This window comes from Oncorhynchus nerka, linkage group LG7, assembly GCF_034236695.1.
Source record: "Oncorhynchus nerka isolate Pitt River linkage group LG7, Oner_Uvic_2.0, whole genome shotgun sequence".
NCBI lineage: Eukaryota > Metazoa > Chordata > Actinopteri > Salmoniformes > Salmonidae > Oncorhynchus > Oncorhynchus nerka.
The window spans coordinates 79,154,789-79,165,381 of record NC_088402.1 but is presented as its reverse complement, the minus strand read 5'-3'; positions in this window follow the sequence as shown (position 1 = coordinate 79,165,381).

Genomic DNA, 10,593 nt, shown 5'->3' with positions numbered 1-10,593 from the left:
TACATTTCTATTTACTCCTCTGATACCCTAAAATGTAATCAAACTATAATATTTATTTTGAAAAGAAGTATGATTTTAGCAGGTGAGTAATTTATTATGGCGCGCGCAAACACAAATTTACAAGACTGTGTTTTTGAAGTTACAAGCCTGAAACCTTGAACATAGAATGCTGACACCCTGTGGAAGCCATAGGAATTGCATCCAGGGAGGGACTTTTCAATATGACCTTACTCTTGCATTTCTAAGAGGACAGTCTCTCTCAAAAAAAATGTCAGGTTGGTTATTCTTTGGATTTTCTCCTACCATATCTATTGTGTTATATTATCCTATATTATTTTAACATTTCTACGAACATCAAAGTGTTTTCTTTCCAATGGTACCAATTACATGCGTATCCTGGCTTCAGGGCCTGAACTACAGGCAGTTTACTTTGAGCACGTCATTCAGACAGGAAGTGGAGAAAAAAGGGGCCTAGACCTAAGAAGTTAAAATAACATGAAATGGATCAGAAATACAGTGTAGACATTGTTAATGTTGTAAATGACTATTGTAGTTGGAAATGGCAGATTTTTTTTATGGAATATCTACATAGGCGTACAGAGGCCCATTATCAGCAACCATCACTCCTGTGTTCCAATGGCACGTTGTGTTAGCTAATCCAAGTTTATCATTTTAAAAGGCTAATTGATCATTAGAAAACGCTTTTGCAATTATGTTAGCACAGCTGAAAACTGTTGTTCTGATTAAAGAAGCAATAAAACTGGCCTTCTTTAGACTAGTTGAGTATCTGGAGCATCAGCATTTGTGGGTTCGATTACAGGCTCAAAATGGCCAGAAACAGAGATCTTTCTTCTGAAACTCGTCAGTCTATTCTTGTTCTGAGAAATGAAGGCTATTCCATGCGAGAAATTGCCAAGAAGTCCTCATCAAGAGGATAAGTACGTTAGACTGTCTAGTTTGAGAAACAGATGCCTCACAAGTCCTCATCTGGCAGCTTCATTAAATAGTACCCGCAAAACACCAGTCTCAACGAGTTCCTCTGTCCAGTGTCTGTGTTCTTTTGCCCATCTTTTATTTTTATTGGCCAGTCTGAGATATGGCTTTTTCTTTGCAACTCTGCCTAGAAGGCCAGTATCCCGGAATTGCCTCTTCACTGTTGACGTTGAGACGGGTGTTTCGAGGGTACTATTTAATGAAGCTGCTAGATGAGGACTTGTGAGGCATCTGTTTCTCAAACTAGACAGTCTAGTCTAGTACTTATCCTCTTGCTCAGTTGTACACCGGGGCCTCCCCCCTCTTTTTATTCTGGTTAGGGCCAGTTTGCACTGTTCTGTGAAAGGAGTAGTATACAGCACAGTTTTCAGCTGTGCTAACATAATTGCAAAAGGGTTTTCTAATGATCAATTAACCTTTTAAAATGATAAACTTTGATTAGCTAACACAACGTGCCATTGGAACGCAGGAGTGATGGTTGCTGATAATGGGCCTCTGTACGCCTATGTAGATATTCCATAAAATATCTGCCATTTCCAGTCATTTACAACATTAACAATGTCTACACTGTATTTTTGATCAATTTGATGTTATTTTAATGGACAAAAAAATGATTTTCTTTCAAAAACAAGATATTTCGAAAGGACCCCAAACTTTTGAACGGTAGTGTAGGTAGGTAATTTATGGACATTAGAAGTTTTGTCATCGGCCCATTATTACATTAGAAGTTCTATCAAAAGTCCATTATCACATTAGAAGTTCTGTCAAAGGCCATTTATTACATTAGAAGGTCTGTCAAAAGCCCAGTATTACATTGAAGTTCTGTCGTAGGCCCATTATTACACTACAATCTCTGTCATAGGCCCATTATTACAATGTAATAAACTGTAGTATGATCTCTGCATACTGTGGAAAGGACGCCTCCTAGACGGAAAGGGCGCCTCCCTGAAAGGACGCCTCCTTTGTCACCTCCTAGAGACCTAACCACATACTTCTCTCTTCATAATGCAGTCTAATTCAGGTGTATGGCCTAATCATTCTGATAGATGGCGCCCCAATGCCATACATTCATTGTTACCTCAACGGCTCTAGTCCTAGGGTTTTGTCTAGAAGGGATACAGCTTTTGTCAAAATTGACTTTTTGTAGCAGGTTTAGGATATCTTAAGCAGCAGGTTAGGAGAATGAACGTAGCAAGTTAGGATAATTAGGTTTAGGTTAGGAAAAGACTTAGGGTTAAGGTTAGCTAAAATGACTTTGCCCTCTCTCTTTTCATCTTTTTTTACTAATTGATATTTTGACCAATCAGATCAGATCAGATCTCTGAAAAAGAGCTGATGTAAAAAGATGTGATGTGATTGGTCAAAAGACCAATTAGTGGAAAAAAGATCAAAATGTGCATGCCTTTGTAAACACACCTTTACTGGCCTCCTCTCACCCTCAATGGCTCAGACACCAGTGGACTAGATAAGTTGTAACACGGTGGAACTATTATTTGAATGGATGGATGAGGTGTAAACTCACGAAGTTGGCTATTTCAATACAGTAAGGCACACTATTTTCCTGAATACCTCAATGAGGACTTATAAATGGACAGGTAGCCTACCTTTCGCTTTGAAGACGAGGATGAAGAGCTTCAGTTAAAACATCTTCTCTTTTCTGACGACAGGTAATGTGCCAGTAGGGTTGTAATATTGAGTGCTTTAGAGGAAAATGCAGACCTCTGTAGCGACACCATTTGATTTGTTACATTGACTATTAAAACGTGTGTACTGTACAGGTTGTGTTCAATGCATTATCATGCTATTTCCGTATTCAGTGCATGAAGTATAAAACATATTTCCATTGTCACCATGTTTGAGGGCAATATGTCTTAACTGGCACCATAATACAATGAATTGTTGACAGCTAAAATGTGCATGCTTATTATTTGACTCAGTCAGTTCAATTGTTTGTGTGTGGCCTTTTTCAGCAAGACCCTGTAATGTGCAGTTTGTGGAAAGTCCCAGTTCTCTTTACATGGGTTGGATTAGTTTTGTGTATACAGTAAGCTATGGTGTCTTTTGTGTAGCCTACCACACCACAACCTACCCTAAATTATAACACTTTGTGTTTGCAGAGAGAAACCCCCAGCCTGAGAACATCCACATCTCTTCTCTACCTCCCAGTCTTCCCACAGGCCAGGAGCCAACGCATGGAGAAGGTAAGGGAGCATTAGAAATAGAACAGTAAAGTGTACTATGATAGGAGCAGGTTCGGTTACGTTGGCTGGTTGTTTCAGCGGGAGTCCAAAAGACAACACAGAAGTTAGGGTTTGCATGACAAACACATCTCAGAAACCAAACCAGTTATCAGGAATCAAGGTAAGCCCCATGTGCAGACTGTGTGAAGTAACAATGTTTATTGTAACCACAAGGGCAGGCAAACGACAGGTCAAGGCAGGCAGGGGTCGACATTCCAGAACAGAGGTACAGGTACAGGACGGCCAAGGTACAGGACGGCAGGCAGGCTCAGGGACAGGGTAAGACAGATGTCGGTAATCCAGAGATGGAGCAAAGGTACAGGACAGAAGGCAGGCAGGCTTAGGGTCAGAGACAGGCAGTGGTCAGGCGGGCGGGTACAGGTTCAGGACAGGTAAAAAAACAGGAGGATGCGAAAAAGAGAGACTAGGGAAAAACAGGAGCTGAGACAAAACGCTGGTAGCCTGTCCTTGAACAGGCAAGATGAACTGGCAACAGACAGACAGAAAGCACAGGTATAAATACACAGGGGATAATGGGGAAGATGGGTGACACCCGGAGGGGGATGGTGACAAGCACAAGGACAGGTGAAACAGATCAGGGCGTGACAGTACCTCCCCCCCCTCTTTAGGGACGCCACCTGGTGTCCTACCTGGACGCATACCTGGTTGAACGGGGTGCTGGCGCTGGGACTCAGAGATGAGGGCTGGGTCTAGTGGAGACCCAGGACCTCTCTTCCGGGCAATACCCCTCCCAGTCAACCATGTACTGGAATCCCCTGCCCAGAGGTCGAACCTTCTGGAGGCGTCTCACCATGTATGCCAGTCGGCCGTTGATGAGACGAGGGAGGGGTGGGCATGGAAACAGGAGACAAGGGGCAGTTAGACATGGTTTTAACTCCAGACACAGAAAAGGTAGGAAAAATACAGAGGGGAAGGGGCAACAGAGGACGAACAGCAGAGGGGCTAGTGATCTTGGAGCAGGGGGAAAAGGTCTCGGCTTCTGGGGTAGTAGCCACGGCACTATAGCAGCGTGCCAGCGCCTCAGGCTTGACCTTCTTGGATACCGGTCGGTGCTGCTGAAGAGAAGTCGCCCGGGCCTTACTGAACCCCTCCCGGAGGTCCTGGTACTCTGCGGAGCAGGGTCCGGGCAAATTTCCAAGCCCCCAGGAAGATGTCCTGGGGCAGGCAGAGCTGACTTCAGGCAATGAGAGTGGCAGGACAGGCTCCAGCCCATGTTGGCACCAGTAGCCCAGTCAATGGAGGGATTGTGTCGCTGGAGCCAAGAGAATCCCAATTCCATGGGAACCTGCGGAGACTAAACCAGCAGGAATTGGATCGTCTCGCTGTGGTTCCCCGACACTCGTAGGTTTACGGGGGTGGTCTGGTGGGTGACCCGACCTATAGAGCGCCCATCCAGCACTCTAACACCCATGGAAATGGAGAGGGGTTGAATGGGGATGCCCAGCTCGGACATCCCGAGTCGATGAGTACCTGGAGAGACTTGGATGGTCGCCCCACAGCAGGGTGGCATGGAGAGGTGGGTAAGTAAGGGGAGAAGAATAATTATCTTTAAGACCCACCAGAGTACTCACTCCAATGAATGTGCTGGGTCTCTTGAAGGGACAGGTAGACACATAATGACTGAAAGTACCGCAATACAGACAACTCTGGGTGTTCAGTCTGCGTACGCATTCGGTTGGAGGCAGCCTAGCCCTGCCGAGCTGCATCGGCTCGGGAAGAGGCAACTCAGCGGTCTTCGGACTCTTTTGGAGGAACTCGGGTAAGCTCGAGCTTTACCCCCACCGATAATCTGTGCAGGAACGCGTCGAACAGCGCTTCTGGGTTCCAGGTTCCCTCCGCTGCACCGCATAGAGCCTCAAACTTCTCACCTCCCTCACAAATATCTCCAGACTGAGCAGGTGCCGGATAATTGCTCCCACACCGCCGTGGCCCAGGCGAGTGCCCTACCGGACATCAGTATAATAATGTACGCTATCTTTGAGCGGTCCGAGGGGAACGAAGAAGGCTGCAGCTGGAAAAGGAGGGAGCATTGGGAGCGAAAGGCCTGGCAGGTTCTGGAATCTCCATCGTAGCACTCTGGGGGAGTTCCCGGGAAACCGGGGTGATGGCGCTGCTATCAGCCGGGTTACTGAGGGGCTGGGAGGTTACCGTCATTGTAGGCTGCCTAGTAGGCAAGCAAAGGAATTGCTCCCGCAAAGCATCTAATGCTAGGTCGTGATGTTCGGCCACGTCCTGGAACCCTTCCATCAGACCACGAAGCATCTCCTTGTTTCTACCAATGACGGCTCCTTGGGAGGAGATGGCATTGCAGAGCTGGTCCAACACAGGTATAAATAATGGGGAAGATGGCCAACACCTGGAGGGGGGTGGAGACAAGCACAAGGACAATAATCACCAATCGTATGTACATTACAATGTAACCTGCCTGCCTTGTAGCAGTGATTATAAACTCAGCAAAAAAAGAAACGTCCTCTCACGGTCAACTGTGTTAATTTTCAGCAAACTTAACATGTGTAAATATTTGTATGAACATACAAGATTCAATAACTGAGACATAAACAGACATGTTAGTAATAGAAATGGAAAAATGTGTCCCTGAACAAAGGGGGTGGGTCAAAATCAAAAGTTACAGTCAGTATCTGGTGTGGCCACTAGCTGCATTAAGCACTGCAGTGCCTCTCCTCCTCATGGACTGCACCAGATTTGCCAGTTCTTGCTGTGAGATGTTACCCCATTCTTCCACCAAGGCACCTGCAAGTTCCTGGACATTTCTGGGGGGAATGGCCCCAGCCCTCACCCTCCGATCCAACAGGTCCCAGACGTGCTCAATGGGATTGAGATCTGGGGTCTTCGCTGGCCATGGTAGAACACTGACATTCCTGTCTTGCAGGAAATCACACACAGAACGAGCAGTATGGCTGGTGACATTGTCATGCTGGAGGGTCATGTCAGGATGAGCCTGCAGGAAGGGTACCACATGAGGAAGGAGGATGTCTTCCCTGTAACACACAGCGTTGAGATTGCCTGCAATGACAACATGCTCAGTCTGATGATGCTGTGACACACCGCCCCAGACCATGACGGTCCCTCCACCTCCAAATCGATCCTGTTCCAGAGTACAGGCCTCGGTGTAACGCTCATTCCTTTGACAATAAACGCGAATCCGACCATCACCCTTGGTGAGACAAAACCGCGACTCGTCAGTGAAGAGCACTTTTTGCCAGCCCTGTCTGGTTCAGCGACGGTGGGTTTGTGCCCATGGCAACGTTGTTGCCGGTGATGTCTGGTAAGGACCTTCCTTGCAACAGGCCTACAAGCCCTCAGTCCAGCCTCTCTCAGCCTATTGTGGACAGTCTGAGCACTGATTGAGGGACTGTGCATTCCTGGTGTAACTCAGGCAGTTGTTGTTGCCATCCTGTGCCTGTCCCGCAGGTGTGATGTTCGGCTGTACTGATCCTGTGCAGGTGTTGTTACACATGGTCTGCCACTGCAAGGATGATCAGCTGTCTGTCCTGTCTCCCTGTAGCGCTGTCTTCGGCGTCTCACAGTACGAACATTGCAATTTATTGCCCTGGCCACATCATGCCTCCTTGCAGCATGCCTAAGGCACGTTCACACAGATGAGCAGGGACCCTGGGCATCTTTCTTTTGGTGCTTTTCAGAGTCAGTAGATAGGCCTCTTTAGTGTCCTAAGTTTTCATAACTGTGACCTTAATTTCCTACCGTCTGTAATCTGTTTGTGTCTTAACAACCGTTCCACAGGTGCATGTTCATTAATTGTTTATGGTTCATTGAACAAGCATGGGAAACAGTGTTTAAACCCTTTACAATGAAGATATGTGAAGTTATGTGGATTTGTATGAATTATATTTGAAAGACAGGGTCCTGAAAAAGGGATGTTTCTTTTTTTCTGAGTTTATATGTGCTCTCTGAGTGGATAAATATTTGTTCAGGGACAAGTTGTAGTGCCCCTCTTTGTTCAGGGACACATTATTCCATTTCTGTTGGTCACGCCCTGACCATAGAGAGCTGTTTATTCTCTGTGTTGGTTGGGGCGTGACAGTGACTAGGGCGGGTTATCTAGGTGATTATTGATCTATGTTGGCCTGGTATGGTTCCCAATCAAAGACAGCTGTTTATCGTTGTCTCTGATTGGGGATCATATTTTGGCAGCCATTTTCCCATTGTGCTTTGTGGGATCTTGTCTAGGTATACTTGCCAGTGAACATTATATCAGCGTCACGTTTCATTTGTGAGCTTTGTTTTTGTTCTTTGAGTTTTTCTCTTCCTAATTAAAAGGATGGAAACATACCACGCTGCATCTTGGTCCACTCCTTATAACGATCGTGACAACATGTCTGTGGAACTTGTTCAGTTTATGTCTCAGTTGTTGAATCTTGTTATGTTCATATAAATATTTACACATGTTAAGTTTGCTGAAAATAAACGCAGTTGACAGTGAGAGGATGTTTCTTTTTTTGCTGAGTTTATTTTATTTCAATGCTGTGTTGCTTCTAGACGTTGTTGTTGACGTTATTAACATGTCTTGTGGCTCTTTATTTCAGCATGAAGTCTGTAAATCAACACACATTCCTCATCTAGATCTGTTCCTGAACAATTAGACACTGCAGGTGAACATCTTCAAAGGGTTAAGGCTGCCCTTTCACCCTCAGGCTGAATGCCAAAATTCAGGTTTTTCCTGGTGTAGGCACATTGTCTTAAGTCAGAGAGCGTGTTGATTCCACCTGCACTGATCGTTTAAGGGATGAGCGTCGCGTAGGAGTGACGCGATCTGATGTAAGACAATGAATGGGTGTAGGCTAGGTGTGTTCTAGCCTGGGACAACCATGACTGGGACCTACTCAGGATAGTTTGTCATGGAGGATTGTGCAAGAACTCATTCATTTATTCATTCAAGGTCAATTGAATTGAGAGATGAGATCCTCTTAGACTCACCTATAACTCTGCCCTATTTACAAGTCAACCCCTGGATCAATTAGATGTATTGATCTGTTAATTGCTTTAACTGTCTGTCGATGACTAAATAATACCAGGTATCAGGCTGTGGAGCGTTTGTGATGGTAAGAAGATGAAATGACAGTGGCTCAGCTCTCTCATCACCACTAACATCATATAAAACCTTACAGTAGCTAAATGAAAATCAGAGTTAAAGATTTGAACTCAGTCTCGTCCCTACAGAGCTTTCTGAACCTCCACTTGTCCCATTTCTCTCGGGTGTTGCTGACCCGCTCCATCGCCATCACGCCCACCCTTCTGGTAGCCGTCTTCAAGGACGTCACCCATGAACGACTTCCTCAATGTGTTGCAGAGCAACAGGCAGGTTTTTTTGTTTAAAAATAAATTAACTTCTTTAAGCAGATGAGTCAGGTCAGACAGCAGATCCCCTTTATCTAGTTGCATGTCCACACCCCAGCTCAACCCTTTGTCACGTTCTTTCAAAATCGAACCCAGAAGCAGACCAGGACAAGGAGAGTAGGAAGAATGTGAGTATTTATTTACAAGTGAATGGGTAGATATATCCAGGTGGCATAGCGGGCAGCGGTGGTGAGTTGATGGGAGTAAATAGGTGGATCCAATGGGGTAGCGGAATCCTCCGACGACCAGGCGGGAATGGGGTAAATGATCCAGGTGAGTAACTGAAGACAGAACAAACTGAGGTAAGTTTAAGGCAAGCAATACGTAAAAAACAAAAAAACAAATTCTATCCAACTTGAGGCTGATACTATGGCACAACATACTGTTCATGGCTAACGATCCGGCAGGGAATGGATGTCAGGTCAGAGCTTTTGAAGGGGAGAGGTGATAATCAGGACAGGTGTGCAGATTACTGATGGGATACAGGTGCGGGTGAACATCGATCTCCCAACAAGCTAATTCGCCCGGCAACCAGACAGGGTGCGTTCCAGGACACCGGAAACACACTCCAGGACAGAAACACAGGCAAACAGACTCAGGAAGCGGGATTCGTGACACCCTTACTCTATCCTCAACCCTAACCCTCAACCCTAACCCTAATCCTAACCCCCCCCCCATGCCTACACTAGGGTGACCACATGTCCCACATTGTGTGGGGAAGTCCTGCATTTTGTCCCTTTGTCCTGTGTCCTGCAACCAAACAATCATATCCCGCATTTGATCAACAAATTCAAACACCACTACTTTAGAAAAAAAGGTTGATTTGTCCCGTATTTCAGTCAGACATTCCAACCAGTCTCTTGCAGTCACGTTTGGCTTTATGAAAGGATATACACTGCTCAAAAAAATAAAGGGAACACTTAGCCAACACAATGTAACTCCAAGTCAATCACACCTCTGTGAAATCAAACTGTCCACTTAGGAAGCAACACTGATTGACAATACATTTCACATGCTGTTGTGCAAATGGAATAGACAACAGGTGGAAATTATAGGCAATTAGCAAGACACCCCCAATAAAGGAGTGGTTCTGCAGGTGGTGACCACAGACCACTTCTCAGTTCCTATGCTTCCTGGCTGATGTTTTGGTCACTTTTGAATGCTGGCGGTGCTTTCACTCTAGAGGTAGCATGAGACGGAGTCCCACACAAGTGGCTCAGGTAGTGCATCTCATCCAGGATGGAACATCAATGCGAGCTGTGGCAAGAAGGTTTGCTGTGTCTGTCAGCGTAGTGTCCAGAGCTTGGAGGCGCTACCAGGAGACAGGCCAGTACATCAGGAGACGTGGAGGAGGCCGTAGGAGGGCAACAACCCAGCAGCAGGACCGCTACCTCCGCCTTTGTGCAAGGAGGAGCAGGAGGAGCACTGCCAGAGCCCTGCAAAATGACCTCCAGCAGGCCACAAATGTGCATGTGTCTGCTCAAACGGTCAGAAACAGACTCCATGAGGGTGGTATGAGGGCCCGACGTCCACAGGTGGGGGTTGTGCTTACAGCCCAACACCGTGCAGGACGTTTGGCATTTGCCAGAGAACACCAAGATTGGCGCCCTGTGCTCTTCACAGATGAAAGCAGGTTCACACTGAGCACATGTGACAGATGTGACAGAGTCTGGAGACGCCGTGGAGAATGTTCTGCTGCCTGCAACATCCTCCAGCATGACCGGTTTGGCGGTGGGTCAGTCATGGTGTGGGTTGGCATTTCTTTGGGGGGCCGCACAGCCCTTCATGTGCTCGCCAGAGGTAGGCTGACTGCCATTAGGTACCGAGATGAGATCCTCAGACCCCTTGTGAGACCATATGCTGGTGCGGTTGGTCCTGGGTTCCTCCTAATGCAAGACAATGCTAGACCTCATGTGGCTGGAGTGTGTCAGCAGTTCCTGCAAGAGGAAGGCATTGATGCTAT